At 36.9% G+C, this 23,998-nt stretch overlaps 1 protein-coding gene across 13 annotated transcripts in view; it reads right to left on the bottom strand.

Annotated features, from left to right (window-relative positions):
* NYAP2 (neuronal tyrosine-phosphorylated phosphoinositide-3-kinase adaptor 2) overlaps nt 1–23,998 on the bottom strand; it is a 320,701-nt gene that overhangs the window by 117,595 nt on the left and 179,108 nt on the right. The window lies entirely within an intron of this gene.

Raw genomic sequence — 23,998 nt, 5'->3', positions numbered from 1 at the left:
AGGTTATAAAATCTTTATAACCTGGGTCAGATACAAATTTTGACTTAGGATGTTTTAAGATGTCTTTATCTTTTGATAAATTCCAAAATCATGTGCCAAAGTTATAGAAGTCTTGCTGCTAGAGTCAGTCTTAAATAGGACACAACGCAGCAAATTAACATAAAGCTAACAACCTAAAAAAGAATACTCTTGAAGAAAGGAGGCCACAGGACTCAAACATATGTCATTTTAGATTGGTTCTCCTTTCTACTGCCCCATCATAGTAATGTTGAACAGACTGGCATAGTACAAAGATCTCTGGATTTAACTCCTGGAAAACTTGACCTTGGTAATGGTTTTGCCATCATCTGTGTGTCACTGCGTACATTTTCTTTCTTTCTCTGCCTCTGTGTATCCATTGCTCAAATAAGCGATTTAGGCCATACTATCTCTGAAATGCCTTCTGGATCTTAAAATCTATGGGGAAAAATAAATGAAAGGGCTAAGATGTAAAATTATATACATTGTTTTCTCAGTTTAAAGTGAAAGAGGATTCATGTGAGCCATAATACATGACAAGTAATGATGTTTGATGAGAAGTATCCCCCTACTGAAGTCCAATATTCTTAAAACTACAAAACTGGCCTGTTTCAAGGAGATTTTCTAATTAATGATACCTCACAATAGAACAGAAGAAGGGTGGTTTCACATACAAAATATCCTTAGGTGCTGCCAGCAGTGTGAACAATCAGACAGCCAAAATACAGAAGAAATGATGCCAAGCTCTAGGAGAAGCAACAATGGTATATACAGAATGAAGAAACCATGCCTATAATTTGAGTAGCCCTTTTATGAGATATTCAAGATAATTTGGCTTTACAAGAGAAATCTGAATCTCTGATTACTAAAGCCATGGCAAGAAAGTAGACCAATTATCTATTGGATGCAAGGAATTCAAATTAACTTTTCCTTCTATAGGAAAAGAAAATGTGAAACTCTATCAATGCCTCTACCATTTCTGTTTTCATGTATTTTTTTAAGTGGTGATGTCAGAATAACCCTTTGAACAACAGGATAGAAAGAGAATGACTGAAAAGTCAAAGCAATACTCTGTGAATAGACATTTTATAGGTTGGGAAGATGTAATGTAGAACATTTTCACGTATCCTCAACACTAAGTTAATATGCATAGGAAATTACTATTAGGCATTTGTGGAACAAAATCGAAGTTCTTGTTGCATGGGTTATTACCATGTTTTATTAGAAATGGCCTAGATGTTGTTGGAGAAAATAAAGTTGGTACTAATAATGTAGTGCATAACTTTATACCAGCAATTTGGAAACCAACTACGGAAAGTTCACACCTCTGGACACTTTGATCTGGGGAGTCCCAGTCATAGCACTGCACAGCCACAACATTGTACAGAATCGTCTTTGGGGTTATGAGCCCCTGGGTACCAGTTCAGACTTAGCCCTAATTAACTCTGAGGCTTTGGGCAAATCACTTTCCCCTTCTGAGCCTCTATTTGCTTAACTGTAAATGAGGCATTTAGACTCAATAATCTTCTACTAGGATTCTACTAAGTACCAGAATGAATTGTATATTAGATGCTCCTGTTCTTGACTGCATATTAGAAATCGGAGCTTTAAAAATTATTCATGCTTGGGCCACAATTAAAACCGGGATTAAGAGGCACTGTTTTATATTATGGAAAGTTTTTAGCAACACTTAACATAATTTTGGTTATTAATTCTGTAGACTGGCTAGATCCTGTGATTCCACTGTTTTCCCTATTTTAAAATGAAAGTATTTTATTTGTCCTGTTTGCCCCAAGAGAAAGAAGAGTAGAAGTAAATAAATAATTAGGAGCTAATCTATTTTATATGTATTAGAATTCCTTGGGAGAAAACGTGTTGCAGGTAGAAAAGGAAAATGTTTGACTACTCCAAGTTTGAAGATGAGTGCCATCATTTATTTATTTACATTATGATTATTCTCCAACTTCATAAATTAGGAAACATTTGGCTACCAAATCAAGAACAAGCACAACCAACCAGTGATTAGGTGGCTGAGAATTTGTTATTAAATTCTGATTTTTTACTTAGCTACTTCAGATAGGCAGCTCTATAAATGAAAAGGTAACCAGCAGATTAAGAAAGATAATCAACTCTTTTGCATCGACTGACAAACAATCATTAGGAGGTTAAAAAGTCACTGATCTAAGACATCCAGAAGGCACCGTATTTGACACTTCACAGTATTATGTGTCTTCTATGACTATAATTTTTTTAAAAAAAGGATAAGAGTTCCCACTTTTAATTTTTGAAGGAAAGACAAGCTTTTCCACTCTTAGGTGGGAGTGTGTGGGTAGCTGAATATATGCACAGGTGCAATCAACTTTAATTAAGACTCAAATCATTCTAACAGGCAGATGGAAAAATGCCTCTATCTTTAAAAGAATCAGAGACATTCAGGCACTAAAAATATTAATGCATGGGAAGAAAAATACCATTTTCATTCTTCCTAAAAGATATAATTCTGAAAATACATTTATGAATGTTTCTGAAGCAAACACTAAATGCTAAGAGGAATAATTCCTCCATTGCAAAGGCTAATGAGAATATTTAATTTCTATCAAAGTAAATGCAAAACTTGGAATCACAGTTACTAATACATATTTGGGGGAGATAAATATGCCATAGCTATTAAAATTTCATCTAAAAATTAAGGCAGTAATGGTAACCCTTTTAGGGGTATTATAACTGATGGCCATAGCACTGAATGTATCAGTACTGTATATTTTGCTGACTTATTTACTGATTCTCTCAATAAATATGGTTATAGAGAGTAATAGTGTTTGGGAATCATTAGTGGCCAGTATGAAATTTGTCATAGCATTCCTGGGGGAAAATATACATATAAATGTGGAGGAGAGATATTGTTTAGGGAAAGCCAATTAACCAGATTTGATATTTTTCCTCCAAAACGACATTTTAAGTGGAGTTAGTTAAGAAGATCAAGTAAAACCATAGGCAAAACAAATAGAAATATATTTAAATATTGGTCTCTTAGCAACATTTAGAGGGCACGTATGAGAAGTGGAGCTCTGTTTCAGATTGTGCTTTTTCATAATATTATGGTTTTGCCCAAGTAATTTAACCTCTTTGGATTTCAGTTTGCCTGTGATATCAGGGAGTTAAATATGATTATTTCTAAGGCCCAACAAATAGTTATTGAGCCCTAGGTGTAATGCATGATTTAAGGATGGAGAATAGGGAATCACTGATCTTATTCTCCAGGCGTTCACATTAAAGCCAAAAAATGAAACGTACAAAACTTCTTTTTTTGGGAATTTTATGTGGCAATACCATTTCCACCTCATTATGTTTCCTATGTTTTCAGCTTTTTAAGGTTAGATGTCTGCCATCTGCTCCCTTGAATGCACTCAGGTCATCCTCTTTTTTTCACACTCTTTCACATCCACACACATCCAAAATGCATGTATGAACTGTTTACTCACAAAATACCTTGGGAATCATGGTGTTTACTTTTTATTTTTTGTGAATTAAATGAAAAAAATAGAACTTGGCTTAGATGTTATTCCTTATTACTGATGTTACTGATATATTTTATTGCTGCTGCATCTTGTTTCACAAATTATCTGGTAACAGACTTCTTTGTGGCAAAATCAATCTGAGTAAAAAATGATAGTCTCAGAGGGTCTCAATATCCATTGTTTTGGATTAAGCTCATCTGCTTAATCAGAAAAAGTGACAAATGAAAGAAAAAGAGAAGGAATAGGAGAAGAATGAAAAGGGAGCCTATTTGCAATACAAGATTCTTCAGATAAGGTTATGATTAAGCCTCAAACAAAACTACCTTCTGAGTGTCACCAGAAACAGTTCACTGGAGTGGGTGCCAGGATGCCCAGGTCTCTGTGAGCTTCAGAACCTAAAAAGTTACTGAGACACGGGCCAGAAGAACCAGAATGGAGCAATGTGGAGGGAAAGAAGGAGGAAAACAAAACGCCTTTCTAAAATGCTCAGTTCTGGAATCGCTTAGAACCCTGAAGGAGGAGGTTGCACTGAGCTGATATCGCATTACTGAACTCCAGTGGGTTGACAGAGCAAGACTCTGTCTCAAAATAAAAATAAAAATAAAATAAAATGCTCAGTTCTGAATCTGTCTTCTTTACTATCTACAGCTTTGTTAAAAATATACTTGACTGTCACATCTTCACTTAGAAAATACTCTCTCCGTTATTAATGTATCTCTGATCCTCATTTGAATTCTTGATTTTATTTTCTGAGATTTCAAAATAAAGATGAAATGCCTGGCACAGAGTAGGTGTTCCATAGACATTTATTGAATGAACGAAAGACAGAATGGATGCATAAACATGGATAAAACGTTTATATATTAATACCATTAAAAAGAATAAAATACTTACGCATAAATGTAACCAAGAAAGTAAAAGACTTATACACTGGAAACTTTAAAACATTGCTGAAAAAAATTTCAATAAATGAAAAGACATCTCAACTTAATATTTTTACGATGTCAATACTATGCAAAGCAATATATCTAGTCAATGCAATCCCTAAAAAAAAATCCCAATAACATTTTTTTTGCAGAAATAAAAACATCCATCCTAAAATTCATATGAAATCTCATGGGACCTCAAATAGCCAAACAATCTTGAAAAAGAAGAACAAAGTTAGAGGTCTCACATGTCCTGATTTCAAAACTTGCTACAAAACAGTAACCAAAACAGTGTAGCACTGGCATAAGACAAATAGACCAATGGAATAAAATAGATAGCCCATAAATAAACTTCTATATATATGGTCAAATGATTTTCACCAAGTGCTAAGATCATTCACTGGGATAAGGATGGTCTTTTCAACAAACTAGGTTTGGAAAACTGAATATCCATATGTGAAAGAATGAAGTAGAACTCTTACCTTACACCACATATAAAAATTAACCCAAAATGTATCAAAGACCTAAATGTAAAAACTAAAACTATAAAACTCCCTCCAAAAATGCAGGGGAAAACATTCATGACATTGTGAGAGAGGAGAAAGTAAGAAACTGGTCAAGCAGGCAGTTAGGGTGGCTCCTTGGTAAAACTCTTTCAGACAAAGAACAGCCTCAAAGTAAAACTGCAGGCCCCAGATAAGAAAAAGTCTGCATCCATGAATGGAAATGCTCATTCTGTGAACCCAAATAAACAAATTCCATCCGTTTTTGGACCTATTTCTTTCTCCTTGACATGGCTTTGTCTCTCACTTTTCACCTATTTAACATATGCCTACCTTTCTGTAATTGGTCGTAGGCTAAGTCTTCATTTACATAAGGTAAATCATCACTTCAGCCCCTGATTCGTCCCAGATGAAACCTTCACCTTTACCTCCAATTGGTTCTCCAAGACGGCCCATAGACCAGTCAGCACATTCCTCCCATTCCAGTCCACAAAAACCCCAGACTGAGTCTCATAGCTGGCAACCATCTTTTTGGCCCCCTCTTAACTGCAGAGAGCTTTCCTCTTTTGCATAATAAACTTTCGCTCCAAACTCAATCTTGGTGTCCATGCTTCTTAATTTTCTTGGTCATGAGACAAAGAAATCCTGGTAATAACTCAGACAACAAGGCTGCATTTGGATGACAATAACATCTTGAATATAACAACACAAGTACAGGCAACAACAGTCAAAGTAGAGGAATTTAAAACTTTTGTGCATCAAAGGACACTCTCAGCAGAGTGAAAAGGCAACCTATGGAATGGGAGAAAATATTTCCAAACCATATTATATCTGATAAGGGATTAATATACAGATTATATAAAGAACTTCTACAACTAAACAGCAAAAAATAAATGGGCAAAGTATTTGGATAGATATTTATCTGAAGGAGGCATATAAATGGCCAATAAGCATGTGAAAGATGCTCAACATTACTAATCATAAGGAAAGTGAAAATCAAAACCAAAAGAAATGCCACTTCATACACATTAGGATTGGTATTTAAAAAATGAAACAAAACAAAATAACAAATGTTGGCCAGGATGTAGAAAAATTATAACTTTTGTGCACTGCTGGTGGGAATAAAAAATTAAACAGCTGCTATGGAAAACAGTATGTAGGTTTCTCAAAAACTTAAACAGAGTCTGGGTACAGTGGTCCACGCCTGTAATCCCAGCACTTTGGGAGGGCAAGGCGGATGGATCACGAGGTCAAGAGATTGATACCCAAGGTCAAGAGATCCAGACCTTTCTGGCCAGCATGGTGAAACCCCATCTCTACTAAAAATACAAAAATTAGCTGGTCGTGGTGGCACATGCCTGTAGTCCCAGCTACTCAGGAGACTGAGACAGGATAATCGCTTGAACCCAGGAGGTAGAGGTTGCAGCGAGCCAAGATTGCGTCACTGCACTACAGCCTTGTGACAGCAAGACTCCATCTCAAAAAAAAAACCCGAAAAACAAAAACAAACAAAAAACAGAGAATTACTACCTACATGATTCAACAATTCTACGTCTGGGTATTTCTAAAGAATAGAAAGTGAGAACTCAAACAGATTATCATATACCATCTATGTCCATCACATCTTTTGTATTACTCAAAATAGCCAAGAGGTGGAAACAACCCAAATATCCTTCAATGGATGCATGAATAAATGCAATGTGGTTATTTCCCTAAAATGGAATATTATTCTGCCTTAAAAAAATGAAATCCTGCAATATGCATGGATGAAACTTGAGGACATGCTAAATGAAATAAGCCAGTAACTGAAGGATGAATATTGTATAATTCCACTTATGTCAGCTACCTAGAATAGTTGAAATATTCAAGACAAAGTAGAACGGTGGGAAGAGAGGATGGGGAATTATTGTTTAATGAGATGGGGTTTTAGTTGGGAAGGATGAAAGTTCTTGAGATGGATAGTGGTGATGATTGTGACACTGATGCTTGTGAAACTGCCATTGCAAAACTGTTAACTGAGACAGTGAGGGAGATCTGAACTAACCAACTCCATGTTGCTTCTAACCTTCAAGCTGTCCTTGTTCATTCCTGAGTGTAAGATGAACTAACTTCAGCAGGAGCTTAGTTTACAGTTTAAAACAAAGATGATAACAGCCCTTTTCCAAAACCGCCCCCTTCTTGCCTGGGGACTAGACTGCCTTTGTAGGACTAACAAATTAGCCAAAAGATTAGAAATTATGGTATAGGAGTCATGCAGCTGGGGGCTACAAGATTGTGACCCTTCCCAAATTGTTCTTGGGGATAACATCACTATTGTAAAGCCTAAGATCATTTCTTGAGATATTTTGCAGACCCCACACTTGATGGATCAGCTGGCACCACTCAGATCAGTAAACTGGCTCATTTGATCTTGTGGCCTCCACTCAGGAGCTCACTCAGCACAAGACAATTTCAACTCCCTATGATTTCATCTTCGACCTAACCAATCAGCACTGTTGACTCACTGGCTGCCCACCACCCACCAAATTATCCTTAAAAACCCCTATACCTGAATGCTTGGAGAGACTGATCTAAGTACTAATAAAACTCTGTTCTCCTACACAGCTGGCTCTGCATTAATTATTCTTTCTCTGTTGCAATTCCCCTGTCTTGATAAATAGGCTCTGTCTAGGCAGTGGGCACCATGAACCCGTTGAGCTGTTACAGTTGCACAACAGTATGACTGCATTTACTGCCACTGAACTCTACACTTAAAAATAGTTGAAATTGTAAACATTATTTTATATATATTTTACAATTAAAAGTTTATGTAGTTATTGAGTTGCAGGGCTGGTGTAAATTATTATGAAGCAGTAACACAGATCTTAAACATCGATGCTTTTTAAAAGTACAGATCTTCTCAACTTCAACACTAATTGCAAAATAGTATCCTGGATTTTGAATTCTTCTTATCATGGATGGGCCATGTGGCTAAATTTACCCTACCTTCTTCCATCAGTTTTACTGGCTTAGCCCTACTCTAGCTTAGTATGCTGGAATTTGACAGGAAAAAAAAAGTCTCCAGGGTCAAGGGTCAAGGTTTCGCATTGGCTTTCACAAGCATCAAGGTCTGTGGCTGCACTTTAGAAGGGAACTTGCCTGCTCTTAATAGGACCCTGGCCTGTTGGAGGCCCAGTGTGCTCTACCATGCCCTGATGACTACCGCTCTTCTGTCAGGCTGGTTTTGATTCTTCTTCCTATTTCATGACCTTCCGTATGGGTTCCTAACACACCAGTCTTCAAAAGATTTGCCATATACCATGTGTTCTTACTTTCATAGGCCTCAGCACATAGGTATCTGAAGATCATATTCTGGTGAATTTAATATCTTTTTCATGGAATATATTTGAATGGAAGTGAGTGCTTTTTAGGCCTTTCTTTTCCTTCCTCAGTCCCAGACCTAGCAGTTCCTGTTAATTGGAAACCATTACATGTGTAGCTGACACAGCATCTCACAATTTCCCTGGACATATAACTCAGGAACTTGGGTATGCCTTCACTTATCTTGCTCAATAGCTTCCACGGTCTTCTCTCTTCTTAGAAGAATGAGAGAGATAGGAAGAGAAAGAGAGCAAGAGAGAAAGAGAGAAAGAGAGAGAGAGAAGGAGGTGTGGGGGAAGGAAGCTGAAGCCCAGGGAAACACACATTTTACACCAACGCAGATTATGAGCTTCCTGGTTTCCTTAAATGTCAGCTACTCATGAGTCTCTTAAAGCCCTCCATTGATTTCACATGGAAGTAGGTCAGGGCTGTTTTTAACTGGAGAAGCCTCATGCTGCAGATTTCATTTAAGTGTGAGGAATGAATATTAAAAATTGATGTGCAAAACAAACCTCTGCTTAATTAGCATCTGGATAAAGTCTTTACTAGGAAAGCCATTAATTTTGAAAAATGAGAAAATGACAATGAAGCCATTTGTGTCTGTAGCCTTTCATATATAAAAAACATTACGGATAGTCACTTTTCATCCATTGCCTTCTCTATGCTAGCTCATCTGTATTTAGGAGGTTAGCATTCCTTCTATGCATTTGTGGTTACACACATGTTTTAAAATAACATTTGAGTGTTTTTTCTGACATTACATTTTTCAAATGCTAACCTTAATTTTTTTCATCTCAAGTAATCACTTTAAAGGAAAATGAGATTCTTCTACTTGAATGTACTTAGAAACAACACTTCACAAATCATATTTTTTAACAGTCTTCCATCTACATACTAATTATTTTTGATATTAAGTACTTCAACTATTCTTGGTTTCCACTTAATGATTTGCTTAATACCTATAGCTTTTTGGAAGCAAAATTTTTATTTTAAAAGATAAATTATTTGTAACCAGGAAATTTTTAAAAATTACATTTGAAAAATACATCGACAACCCTGTGATATTGAAGCTTTTTCTTCTGCTGGTAAATCATTTTTCACAATCATGGTGTCATGCTGTTCAGCCCTTTGTACAATAAAGATGACCTCTTTGTTCTCAGAGTTATTCTTTATGGGGCAAGGGTACTGGGCTACATTGGATGTGAAGGCCCTCCAGCTTCAAGGCTTAGATAGCATTCAGCAGCCTTAAAACATCCTGCCTCCTGTGGGAACAGAGAATGGCTTGCATTCTCTCCAATTCTTTATGCTCCTAACCTCAGGTCGTAGAATGATTCACTTAAGATGTCAAATTCTTTACCCAAACCTAACTGAAGAGAAAGTTATGCAAACAACAACATGGAACCTCTGAAAATTTATTTCATTTCAACCTTACTTTATCTTTTACTAAAATATTTATTCTTTTTACATGTATCTAAAGGTTAAACAATCACCCTTTATAGTTGCATAGCAATGAACATTTACAAGGTATTTTCCTGTGCATAATTTCCTTTAAATTGTCACAACAATCCTATGAGGTAAATATTTAAAAACTAAGGCTCGCAAAGTTTGACTTTTCCTAAAAGAACAGCTGTTATTTGATCCAGCATTCCCACTACTGGGTACCTACGCAGAGGAAAAGTAGTGATTATATGAAAAGGATACTTGCACATGCATGTTTATAGCAGCACAATTCACAATTACAAAAATATGGAACTGGCCCAAATGTCCATCAATGGACAAGTGGATAAGGAAATTGTGGCGGGCGCGCGCGTGCGCGCACGCACACACACACGCACACCTTGGAATACTATTTAGCCATAAAAAAGAATGAAATAACGGCATTCTCAGTGACTTAGATGGAATCAGAGACCATTATCATTAGTGAAGTAACTCAGGATTGGAAAAACAAACATTGTTTGTCCTCACTCATAAGTGGGAGCTAAGCTATGAGGATACAAAGGCATAAGAATGATACAGTGGACTTTGGGGACTCAGGAGAAAGGGTGGGAGGGGGTGAACGATAAAAAGACTACAAATTGGGTACAGTGTATACTGCTCGGGTGATAGGCACACCAAAATCTCAAATATCACCACTAAAGGACTTATTCACATAACCAACACCACCTGTTTCCAAAACCTATGGATTTTTTTTTTTTTTAAAGAACAGCTGTTAGATGGCAGATTTATTTTTTAACCCCAGGACATTAAATTCCTATGTCTGTTTTTTTTTTTTTTTTCCACATATACAAATACCAAATAACCTTCCACTCTATCTCCCACTATAAGGAGGTTGTTTTGTAAGCTGGTTAAACAAAGGATTTTTTTAAACAAAGATATGAAAATGAAGGTACACCTTTATTCTTACTCTACTTTTCATCTTCTGAAAATTAAACTGCAAATGGACTGTATTCAATACCATATGCAATCCAGCTAATAATTTTGCTGTCAACAATGTGATATTCATTGATCATGCTGTTTGTTCTTTGCTTTCCCCAATCAGTAATGGGACTGACTTCTCTTTTCAGTATTTATATATAAGAATCATCTAAACCTGGATTCTCCATTGATATTCCTGGAAACACTTGGTTCCTAAATATCTTAACTACTGCTGATCTTGGAATTCTCTGCAAAGCTGAGATTAAAATCAATATTGGTTAATCATGGTAATTCTATTGGATGGTGCTATTTCTTAAAAGTTAGCTTTAGAAAAATCAATAAATGCACAAATATAAACAGATTATGCAAAATTCAGTCATAGGGACCATGGACATTTACAAAAACTATAAACCATCCCTGCCCTCAAAAACTTACCATTTAATTAGTAAGGTCAGATGCATATTTATTCACTCAAATGGTTGAACACATACTGAGCATACACTTTATGCCAGAAAATGTGCTATCTACTGCAATAAAAAACTCAGTATGTGTCCTAATAATTTAGTGGGTGAGACAAACATTTAAACACATAAATACAACACTGTCAGTCATATGTCAGAAGAACCTTTTTATAAAAATGAAGGAGCAGATTTCCATAAAAAAGGAAGCAGAGGGGACACAGTTTTAAAATGATTACTAATGAGGATAACATATTGCATGGAAATAAACAGAAAAATCTTAACATGTTAGGCAAGAGTGTGGTCCCAGCTACTTGGGAGGCTGATGCAGGAGGATTGCTTGAGGCCAGAAGTGGGAGGCTGTAGTGCACTGTGAACATGTCTGTGAATCACCACTGCACTCTAGCCTGGGCAACATAGCCAGAGCCCATCTCTTTAAAAAATATATAGAATTATTTACATAGAATAATCAACAATATCAGATGTTTCATGAAGGTTTAAAAAAATCAGGAGAGGAAAAATGTTAGAACCAGAACCCAATTAGGAAGCCTCCTGTAACTCTGAAGTGAGTAGAAGAGGAAGCCAGGTTGTAGGAAATTAAGGCTGGAGTGAGGGAGAAGAAATGGAGGCAAGTACAGCACATTCACTTAAGTGGATTGGCCATGGAAGCTAAATGGAGAACCATGGCTGGACATAGAATCAAGCTTCTGTTTTATGAAACATCAGTGGGCAATCTGATTATGGTTTATATTAAAGAGCCATACACACAGCTTGGTTCAGATGCCAAAATGAATTCTGCAGGCTACAAGTGAGATTATCAATTATGCAAAGAAAAACAACTGTGAGGTAGTCTGCTTTAATTTCTTAGGTTTAAAACTCCTCTTTGACCATTTCAACATTGACAAAAATCTTTCATTAATTTGACACATATCTCTTGTCATTAATTATTGGTAAGTGGTTAATAACTAATGGTCAAAAGAAAGTTGTCTGTAGATATAGATACAATTTTGATGTCCAGAATGTGTAACTTAAATAGAGCAGTACTTTATTTCAGCTCTGATCATTCTTTTGGGGGCTACTAACAACTAAATCCTTTTTCATCCTTCTAGTTTTTGAGAATCTAGATTTCTTAGTTGTGACATGGGAATAAAAAGATGCATTAGAATTATCCACCCATAGCACTATGGTTGGATCTAGGGTTGGACAATACATGAATACACCAATCTCTACTTTATGACTGCTTCTAGCTATCGTTTTCCCATCTTTATTCTTTCTTACCTTAATTATATCAGTTCCATCTACAAAAAGAAAAGCAAAACATAGGAAAATGCTATTTTATTGAATATAACTGAAAGCTGACCAGTAGAACATGTATAGGAAAGTTTTTTCCTCCATTATCAATTATCAGAAGAATATTACAGACTTCTGGATTGGAATTTTTTCCTTTCAGTTCAGCTATACTGGATTCCTTTCTAAGCCAGTTGTAGCTGACTAGACAGTGCACGCTGCTTCATGATCCATGTAACTAACACTCCTTACTTCCCTCTTAGATTCCTTAATATTTTTACTCTGTCCATTTGGAAACAGCAATAGCCCAGATTTTTCAGTTGATTGGTTATTCTGCTAGGAGTGGAACATTTAATTAACCTAGCTCCCACCAGCAACAACGATAATGAGTTTGCTTCCACCAAGAAATACCATGCACCACTACAGACATTTAATTAAATTGGGATTTTCATCCATTTACCAAATTCCAAAAAATTTATTTTATCAAAAACTGAGAAAAACTTTTCAAATATTTTATAACTAAAACCCATTTTTTTTCTAACCAGGAAACACACATATTCAAGACCGCCAGTCACATAATAGCTTTGTAGATTTATGCAATGTCTTTCCAACGAAGATGTTAAATAACCTATTTGAATGTTTTTATTTATTATTTTTTTTTAGACAGAGTTTCACTGTGTTACCCAGGCTGGAGGGCAGTGGCATGATCTCAGCTCACTGTAACCTCTGCCTCTCGGGTTCAAGCAATTCTCCTGCCTCAGCCTCCTGAGTACCTAGGATTGCAGGCACCCACCACCACACCTGACTAATTTTTGTATTTTTAGTAGAGACGGGGTTTCACCATGTTGGCCAGGCTGAGTAGTTAGGATTGCAGGCACCCACCACCACACCTGACTAATTTTTGTATTTTTAGTAGAGATGGGGTTTCACCATGTTGGCCAGGCTGGCCTCAAACTCCTGACCTCAAGTAATATGCCCGCCTCAGCCTCCCAAAGTGCTGGGATTACAGGCAACAGCCACCGCACCTGATCATTGGACGTGTTTTTATTCTCTTTACAATTTTTGATCAATAATGCATAATGTTAAGCAGATTGAAATTTCTTCTTTAAAATGTTATTTTCTTTTTTTAAAACAAGGTGTCTTTCTTTCTACAAATGTAGAAAAGAGATCAATTTTTGCAGCTCATTCATTCGTACAGAAACTGACAATGATTTGACCTTACAAAATGGTCCAAATTTAAATGCTTGATGGGTATATTCTTTATATCTTTCCCTCCAACAAATCTGCCTGGAATGGAATGGCCATTCTTTCAAACATGCACTTAAGAGCAGAAGCAATGAATTCAGCATTCAGCATAGCTGCTTTTTTGCTGAATGACTATATTGATTTTAATGTGGAATATTCTAAGTCAAACATAGAAGCTGATTTTTTTTTTTTTCACTTAATGGTCAAACATTTCTTATATGGCTTTTTTCCCTAAAGTTCAATAGCCTTCTTCAGTGACTGTGCCTATTAATTCAATGAGTTCAATAAATATTTATCATGTACCAACTTGGGGAAAGATTATATTGGATCAAATATTACAAAAAATAAAATGATGAAAGGGCGTGTAGCTTGTTTTCCCTGGTCCTTTGTCTCAAGAGAGAGAATCAGATAGAAATAATCTTTATAATGTATTGGAATAAGTCTCATATCATTACAAAAATTTGAAAAAAAAGTACTCAAAGACAATAGCATAAGAAAAACACCACGGAGAAATTCGTTCACTGAGTTGGGAGTCAAGGATTAGGCTGACATGTTTTTCATTAAGTTTCTGGCGAAGTCCTTTCAGCAAGCGAGAACGACGTCAGAAGGAAAGTCTCAGAAGGAGGAAGTGGGTCTCCCTTTGGAGATTTATAGATCACCAGTAATCTGCAGGAGCCCTATACAAGAAGCCAGGCCAGAAGGGACTCAGTTTTAGCATCTAATATTTTCATTTGAAAAGTGAGAAAACTAAGACAAAGGCAAACTGACTTGTTTAAGGTCTCAAAGCTTGTTAATGGAAACCACCTCTTGTGACATCCAGCCTTATGCTAAACTTCAACATCATATTTAATTAGAATGTAGGACATGCCTAGGGTAACATGATGTAGCCAGTAGGAACTCACTTATACTGAATATTTAATGACTTATTGTTCTCAAAGTGTCAAGAATACATGATAGTCTCTAAAAAAACAAACAAACAAAAAAACAAAACAAAACAGAAATTAAATGTTTATTTCAAGTAACAGAACAGGAGGGAAAAATCAGTTCTAGTATTTTTCACGTGTATAAAATTAAATACTACTGAGGGAATCTTGGTTTAAAAAAGACTGGTATAACAATTTCTGAATTGAAAATGTTTCTGCATTTTTACATCTAAAGCAGGTAGGGTTCTTCTTAATGGAGAGAATTGCTGATTAAATTGGTGACATGAAATTGCACTTAAAGATTCAGCAGCCAGAGAATATAAACACGGGGGATAAACACGTCTGCCTGCATCAATCAAGGACAGCTGCGGTCTACCCCCAAAAAGGTGAGCAATTATTTATGAAATTATATCTTCTTCAGTGATTCTATATTGCAATTCTAGGATAAACTAAATGAGAAAAACAGACAATGTCATGGTCCCAATCAACCAAGGAGCCACACGAATTTTCAAAATCAAGGAATTTTAGTTATATTCTATTTAACCTCATCCTGAAAAAAATCCCTTCACTTTAAAAACAATAGGTCAGCTTGTTCTTGAAGAATTGTATTTTTAAAAAATTTTAAAGATGAGTGTCTAATTCTGTCAAGTACATAGTACCACAAATGTAAAGAGAAAAGAGGTGGTGTTAAGAAGCATAGGGCCCCTTGTAGTTACTTTGTCTGTTTTACCCCAGTCAGTTTTCAGATTAGTGCTGCTAGGGTGCTCATTGCTTTGGTGCATTGGCTGGAGTTTTGGATTAATCAACTATTTTCCCCTTGGAGTAGCCATGGGCCATCAAACTTCTGCATAGTTATGGCCAAGATGCAAGCACTGAGGACAAAAGCCCTGTATCCCTGGATAGTAGCTCAGTACTCCGTATCTGACAGACCAAAGAAACTTCCACATACACCCTTTAGTTATGCTTAGAGGCACTGAGGTGAACCCTCATCTCTTTTTATCAAAGAAACCTGAACATATATCCTTAAGTTATGCTTAGAGGCACTAAGGTGAGCACTCACATCTTTTTGCTTAGGTCATTTAGGCGATTCTGAGGCCCCACTGGGCAGACCACATGCCTTTAGGGGCAGCTCAGAAACCTGGGGTACAGAGCTCCTTGCAGTAACTGAGATATTCCAAAGTGAGTTTTGAAGGGTGCCCAAAAGATTTCCCACCACCTTCCTAAATTGATGCCAATCATTAAGTAGTTCATGCCATTTGTGTACAGATTAGGCTTTCTTTCATTAAGCAGATATCCCTGAAAATAACATCATGAACCCTTAGACTTTTGATGAAAATTGGTGAACTTTGGAGAGATTGATCAAGTACAGATAAGGTATCATTAAGTCAAAGAAACTCTAGAGCCAAATAATCGGGGTTCAAATCCCAGATTTACTCCCCATGTGACTGCAAGAGTTGTGCCAGTTTCTTCCATCTTTAAAACAGCAAGGTCAATATTACATGCCTCAGAGTACTGCTATGAGGACCAAATACTTGTAAATTTCTTAGAAAGTTTTGGTACAGAGTAAATGGCATGAAGGTTAAGTATATGCCACTATTATTATGGAGGTGTTCTCGAGGAAGGGGATGGCCACTGTCGCCTTCTTCTACATCCTTACCATTAGTTTCTTTGATGCTCCCACTCTAGGCTTAGTTGGTCTTGCCCTTGTTCCTGAGACAAATCTGTTTGAGCCCAAGGCACTTTGTGAGAATCTTACTACCTTATTCCTCATTAGCATTGTGAGCCCCAATTTCTCAGCTCCTTGGCCCAGTCATGAACGCTAGAGCCCCAGATTGCCAGTAATGCTCTCATTCCGTCCTTCCAGTGCCCCACAAGAAAGACTTCCATTCTCTCCTTTTGCCTGTGAGTTACACTGTTCTCTGCTCTCCCACACTGACTAGAGAGTGTCCTCTGAGATAGCACACCTTTGTTCTGAGTCACAGCCCCATCTGGAGGGCCCACCATGCTCTGGCTAGTCCTCCCCCTACAAAACCCTGGACTCATCTGGATGGACTTCTGAGGTGAGGACTGCTGCCAGCCAGTCTTAGGTTTCTTCCTCGCCTTCTGGACCAGCAGCACCAGCTCCTGTCTGAAGCAGCTTTTATCAGTGGTTCTCAAACTCAAGTATTGAGGAATTCTGATGAAGGAAGTGGCACACACGCAGCATGACTAAGACGGAGATGCTAAGACAAGGATAGATGCGATTCACAGATTGCCAACCATGTATTCCACTCTTAAACTCTCAAGGTCTCTGGGAGAATCCACAGGTAGTGAAATTGTTATCTCTTTTGAATCTGCATTACTCTGGTCTGTCCTCGTTGCAAGCTGCCAACTAATCAGTAACTTAGTCAAGGAAAGGAAAACAACAGTCAGTCATTTTGAGTTGCCTGTTTTACTTTCTGCTGTCTCTATTCTTTTGCTTACATAAATTATCTTTTAACCTTGTTAGATGAAAGCAATAGTTTCTTGAATACAAGTAAATGGTGATGCTAACATTTAACCATATGTCTCCAGGTTATTGTTTAATTGAAGGCATAACTATCACCAGGGATTGTCATTAAACAGTCAACATCCCAGGCCTAACCCCTACAGTTTCTCATTAAATAGGTCTATAATAAAGCCCAGTAATCTGTATTTTTAACAACATCCAGGTGAATAAGATGCAGGCATTTGGACCACTCACCTAAGCTTTCTAACTCTTGCCTACCATGCTTTGAACTACACGAGAAACTTCTCTGGAGCCTGAGCACACATCCCCAAGGTCACATCCTGGGAGAATCATCATTATACAGGTCCTGGCTTGATTTCCCTTCTGAGCTGCTGGAAGGACCCTTGCTAAGGCACAAGTCAGTCTGAGGCCACTGGAGGTCACTGTGTGGGACTCTCAGCAGAGTAGCAACCAACAAACAGCAGGAGAGGAGACCTGAAAAGGGGTTAACCTTTATTTGAGATGTTTAAGGAAATTAACAGGTCTTGATCCTGCCAGAACTTTTGGAATCTTCCTCACGGTATCCTCTGAGGTGTCTTCAGGTCTTTGGGTATAGCTCAACTCCTAAATACCTTTGCATTCCAGAGTACAAGGGGTTCCAAATCTAGTCCCTAACTCTGGTCAGGTTGCTCCAAGTTACCATACATCCAGGAGTCCTGCCCAAAGTCAACATGCTTGCAGGTGGGCAGTCACAGGCTGAGGATTCTCTCATTCTCCATTGCACAGGAGACATGCAGGACTATAGACTCCCTCCTCCAACCTTCCCTTTGGGTTTTCAGTACCTGTTTTTGTCCTACTCTTTGTCAGCACCTGCTTTCATAAGCAAAAAATGGAGAGAATATAAAGTCCTTAACTATTTCACCTGCTAAGTTTTATGGAAAACTAAATGTAATTTATTTTCCTTTTTTTAAAGACAGGGTCTTGCTCTGTTGCCAAGTCTGGAGTGCAATGGTGTGATTATAGTTCGCTGCAACTTCAAACTCCCAGACTCAACTGATCCTCCTGCTTCAGCCTCCCAAGGACCTAGGACCAAAGGCATGTGACACCATACCCAGCTTATATATATATATTTATTTTACTTTTAGTGGATATATGGTCTCAGTATGTTGCCCAGGCTGTTCGCAACATCCTGAGCTCAAGCAATCCTCCCACCTTGACCTCCTGAAGTGTTGGGATTACAGGAGTGAGCCACCACATCCAGCCTCAAAATGTATATTAAATAGGCTAAACACAATGTGTAGATTCTCCAAAAAAAACAAACAAACAAAAACCCTAAGATTTATTCCATGTTTTCCAGGATATCTTATTTTTGGGGAAGTTGATATTCCTAACCTCTCAGATACGGATCCAGAACTCTAGGCAAGACCTAGTTGGTGGATAAAGTGGCCTTTGGAAGTACAGGTCACAGAGTGGCTACATTGCAGGTCACATACTTTAGTTAGTTGAGAGGCTTCTCAGACAAGTTTAGGTATCTGGTTTCTTGGTCCACAACTGATTTTTGATTTGATATTACAATGAGGAAAAGAGTGAAAAGAGAAGAGGAGAGGCAGAGATGGTGGGAGAAGCTAGATGCATCAATAAAACTATCTGAAAGAAGGGAGGAGGTAGGAAAACCACCGGAAACAGACAAAATAATTTAAGTGAATTTAAATGATATAATAGTAGATGGCACTTCAGGTCTACAATCTCCAATAGACACTAAAGACATCTCAGCAGAATAATGAGCTATCAATACTATATCATTGCTATTATGGATGACCAGAAACAATGATACCACCTTTGTGTGATGCCTACCCTGTTCGGGTCAACTTGCTCGACACTTTGCATTAGCCTGTGGCAGGCGGACAGTGACTATCACAACAAGGACCCTGAGTTACCAAGACAGCCAGTGTATATTAGTAGACCCTTCTTTTTTCTTACAAATGGAACAGCATATAAAAATATATTTTAAAATACTCTTTCCAAAATAATTCATTTTACATATTTTAAAAATAAACTTTGGCATCTTTTTATTTACAAATTCTTGAAAAATTAAATTAGTAAGAGTTAGTTGGAGCAGCTCCTTCATAATCAATGTTTAATGTTTTAGGTATCACTGGACTTCACACAGCACAAAAAAGGAGAGAGGTATGCGGGCCTGTATGACCATGTGAAGTGAGGGTTAAGTGTTTTTAGGTTTTTGTGGGTTTGTTTTGTGTGTTTGTAGGTTTGTTTGGAGCCATGGTTTCTACGTGGATTTTTTTTTTAAAGAAAGTCAATGAAAAGGCAAAGATGATATCTGATTCCTAATTCTATTTCATCAGACCTACAAGATTCATGTATATCTATAATTTTAAAAATATAAAATGACATCTAAAAGAATTAAATACGGGCTAGGTGTGGTGACTCAAGCCTGTAATCCCAGCACTTTGGGAGGCGAGGCCAACAGATAACCTGAGGTCAGGAGTTCAAGACCAGCCTGGCCAACATGGTGAAACCCCATCTCTACTAAAAATACAAAATATTAGCCAGGTGGTACATGTCTGTAATCCCAGCTACTCCGGAGGCTAAGGCAGGAGAATTGCTTGAACCCAGGAGGCAGAGGTTGCAGTGAGCTGAGATTGCACTCCTGCACTCCAGCCTGGGCTACAGAGTGAGACTCCATCCAAAAAAAAAAAAAAAAAGTATTAAATACTTTTTAAAGGCTAAAAGATGAGATTTAATAGTTAAAATTTATGAATCTCCAATAATGTAGACTATGGTTGAGTATGACATAGCTTTTTTCTTTCTTTATTTCTTTTTTTTTTTTTATTTTTTGGTAATACCAGGACACCATTTCTCTTTTAATAATAATGACAGGAGATGAGTGGGCCTGGACCTCTGTTTTCATCCCTACTTCTGGAGCTCCACCACGCCCCATGCCTTCTGCCCTGTTTTGCATGCCTCTTTCTGAAAGGAGCAACCTGACCAGAGTTAGGGGCTAGATTTGGAAGTTGTTGTACTCTGGAATTCTTCAAAGGTATTTAGGAGTTGAGCTACACCCAAAGACCTGAAAACACCTCAGAGGATACCATGAGGAAGATTGCAAAAGTTCTGGCGGGATCAAGGCCTGCTGGCTTTCTTAAACATCTCCAATAAAGACTAATCCCTTTCTGTGCGCCTCACTTCTTGGTGCCCACATCTGTTCACATGCCCTTCTGCCCCTGGCCGTGCATGTCTTTTGTATCTTAGTGCCTTAGTCTCTTCTTTTGCTGCTTCATCTTCTACTTTTTCTCTACATTTTTAATTTACATTTCTCCATTTATAACTTCTCTAACTCACTGTTTTCCTCAAATAGATTGTAAATTTTAATTATGTTCTTCATTAGATCTTGTACTTTTTCATAGAAATGTACATTTACCCCATCTCTGTTGAATACAGGTTGATATGGTTTGTCTCTGTGTCCCCAACCAAATCTCATCTCAAATTACAATCCCTATAATTCCCATGTGTTAAGGGAGGGACAAGGTGGGTAGTGATTGAATCACGGGGGTGGTTTTCCCCATGCTGTTATTGTGATAGTGAGTTCTCACAAGCTCTAATTGTTTTATAAGGCAATCTTCCCTGCTGTTGTGAGCTCTCTCTTTCCTGTCACCATGTGAAAGAAATCTTTGCTTCCCCTTCAACTTCCATCATGATTGTAAGCTTTCTGAGGCCTCCCCAGCCATGTGGAACTGTGAGTCAATTAAACCTCTTGTCTTTATAAATCACCCAGTATCGAGCACTTCTTTGTAGCTGGGTGAAAATGGACTGATATGTAGGTTAAACATTTCTTTTCAGAAATATTTCTGTTTGAGGGAATAAAGAAAGTTTTCTACTTTTAAAATTTGGTTTGGTTATTAATTTCTATGATTCATGGCACCAGATTTATTAAAACGAAATGGCCCATTCATGACCTACATCTTCTAAAAAATCAAATCAAAATCACAAAGAATATATTTAAAAACATGCAAAAGAAAGATGAAAATGATAGGTAGTAAATTATTTTCATTTAAGCCTCCAAAGTTCATTATAAAACATATTTGTACCTGACCTGCTTACCATGTGGACACAAAAATTTATAGCAATAGCATATGAGTTGATCACTTCTTACATGCCTTACATCATTCACCTCTACACAAATTTTTAAAAATACATTAATAATAATGACCATATAAAAAAGTTACTAGAGCTACAGTGACTATCAGGTATCCTAATTTAATCACGGATAAACATTATAATGTCCCATCAACCAGGAAAAAACACTTCCTATAATAATGAATGTGAAGGCCATATTTAGAAAATTGTGAAACAAAATGAAATTTATTTATAATCTACCTCCTTTGTCTTATTTTATTTCTTCCCTATTGACCAATCCCCATCAACAATTATAAATAAAACATGAAATTGATACATTCAGTGTGCCTTTTATAGATTATTATAAATGAGTTTAAGGTATACATTTTATTTGACATGCTTTCCCTTCATTAAAGCACAGACTATATTTGTTTAGATTAAATATTAGGAAATTCTCAAAACTGACTTCTTCACTAAACCACCAGAGGCTTGGAAAATAATCAGTTTTACTTTTATTTCTGAAATGCAGAAAATTCCTGAAACTTAAAAAGAATAATGAGACTCAGGGTCATAAATGTTACACTACTTCATATCACTTATTCTGCCCCTAAGGTATCAACAAGTCCACAAATCCCGTCTGGGAAGAGTAAAGGGGAGAATTGTATCCATGAGTGTACTGCAATAGAAGTTACTAGTTAATTCCCAATTAACAATTTTGGTTCTATTCTTTGCACTATGGAAAGATTCTGAGAGCCCCGTTGACAGCATCTAATGGTGTCTTTCTATTTTCCTTGAGAGTCAAAAATAAGTAGCAATTTGATTTGTCCATCCGATTTTTAAATTATTCATTTGTATTACCTGCATTTTTCCTCCTTTCCATTTATGTAAAGTAAAATATTGAGGTTAATGTAACTCAGGGGTATCCCTTTCTCTGCAGAGTTGATGCATGGTTAATAGCACATGTGAAATAATTCAATCATTGGCTCCCTAAAAGCTATAAAGAGCCCTGACCACTCTTCCATGTACAAGCTTTGTTTTAGAAGTACACAAATCTCGTTTTTGGAGTTGGATGGGGAAGTCTGTGACATATAGTACACAGACTGATTCTAACAGATGGATTTTTCTTGAAATAGCTTCATTAGTTAATCATTTCTTTTGCATATACTTTTTTTTCTAGTTAATTGGCATAGCTGCCAGCTGGAGCTGTTAAGGATCCTCCAAAGAAGCTGATAGGTAGGGAGAAAATCCAATTGTCTCACCAACTCCAAGATGAAATGTCTATTAATTTCACAATACCCATTGTGTGTTTTTAAAGTAAAATGTTTAAAATAATATTTTCTCTTATTCTAAATACCTTATTTGAACTGTGTGAAAACCAAATCAATCAATGAATTATCTGAAAGAAACTTCAATGAATTATCTGGAAGAAACGTTAGTAAATTATCTAGACTAGGGTTTTACAACCTTGGTAGTATTGACATTGTAGACCAGATCATTCTTTGTGTCTGTGTGGGGTCCGGTGGCAGTCTTGTTCTTTATATGCTGTTAAGAAGCATCTCTGGCTTTTACCCAATAGATGTCAGTAACGCCCCCAGTTGTAACAACCAATAACATCTCTAGACATTGCCAAATATCCTGGGGTACAAAATTGCCCTAGTTGACAACTGCTCTAGAAATAGATTGTTCCTAGTTTTAAATTCAACTGTTAAAATAATTTTATGTATGTATGTATATACGCATGCATATAACTCCAGACATGCCTAATATATTAGAAATGACTGCCTTTCACTTAGGCAATTAAAATGTTGTGGGGGCAATTATTGAAGTAGCTAGTATTTTCATAAGTCTCTGGGTAAAGGCAAAAAAAAGAATTAGTGACTTATAACTACCAATAAACATTAATTATCTAAAAAATGCCATTGTCATTTTCATTATCAAAAGTATTGAGAGTTTCTTTTCCTTCAAGGAAAGTTCTCAGTATGACTGTATGAATAGATAAATAAAAAATAAAATCATGTGGAGGCATTATTTGAGATGTACATGATTAATTATCAGCTTAGGTGCCTAAGGAATTTTTAAATAAGAGAAGGAAATGTAATTTAATGAAATGGACTTAGGAAAAAAACTAATCTGGGTCTGTTTTGACTTTACTATACACTTGTGAATTGATTTGGGACTCATAAAAGGGTTATTCAGATAGACAAATTTCCTAGTCTTTGAAATTCAGTAATAAAAATAATATTCACCACCTTAGTGACTTTTCTGTAAGTCATATATTGATGGATCTAGGAAGAGTACCAGAGAAATAAGATGTAAATCGCCATGACTTTTAAAAGGAAAACAATGGGCCTATTCTCATTTATAGTAATGGTAAAAATATCAGAACATGAAGTATACAAAGAGAATCATTTTTTATGTCAAAGAATATCCTAAATTCTAATCAAACTGCTTTCTTTTCAACAGAGGTTTTCTAATGGGAATTTGCTCAAGAAGGTTTTTTTGTTTGTTTGTTTCTTTGTTTGTTTGTTTTGAGATGGAGTCCCGCTCTGTCACCCAGGCTGGAAGGCAGTGGCATGATCTGGGCTCACTGCAAGCTCTGCCTCCGGGGTTCATGCCATTCTCCTGCCTCAGCCTTCCGAGTAGAGTAGTTGGGACTAAAGGTGCGCGCTACCACGCCCGGCTATTTTTTTTGTTTTTTTGTATTTTTAGTAGAGATGGGGTTTCACAGTGTTAGCCAGGATGGT

This window comes from Papio anubis, chromosome 10, assembly GCF_008728515.1.
Source record: "Papio anubis isolate 15944 chromosome 10, Panubis1.0, whole genome shotgun sequence".
In the NCBI taxonomy this organism is placed as follows: domain Eukaryota; kingdom Metazoa; phylum Chordata; class Mammalia; order Primates; family Cercopithecidae; genus Papio; species Papio anubis.
The sequence above is the reverse complement of the archived record's forward strand: the minus strand, read 5'-3'. Positions and strand labels throughout refer to the sequence as shown.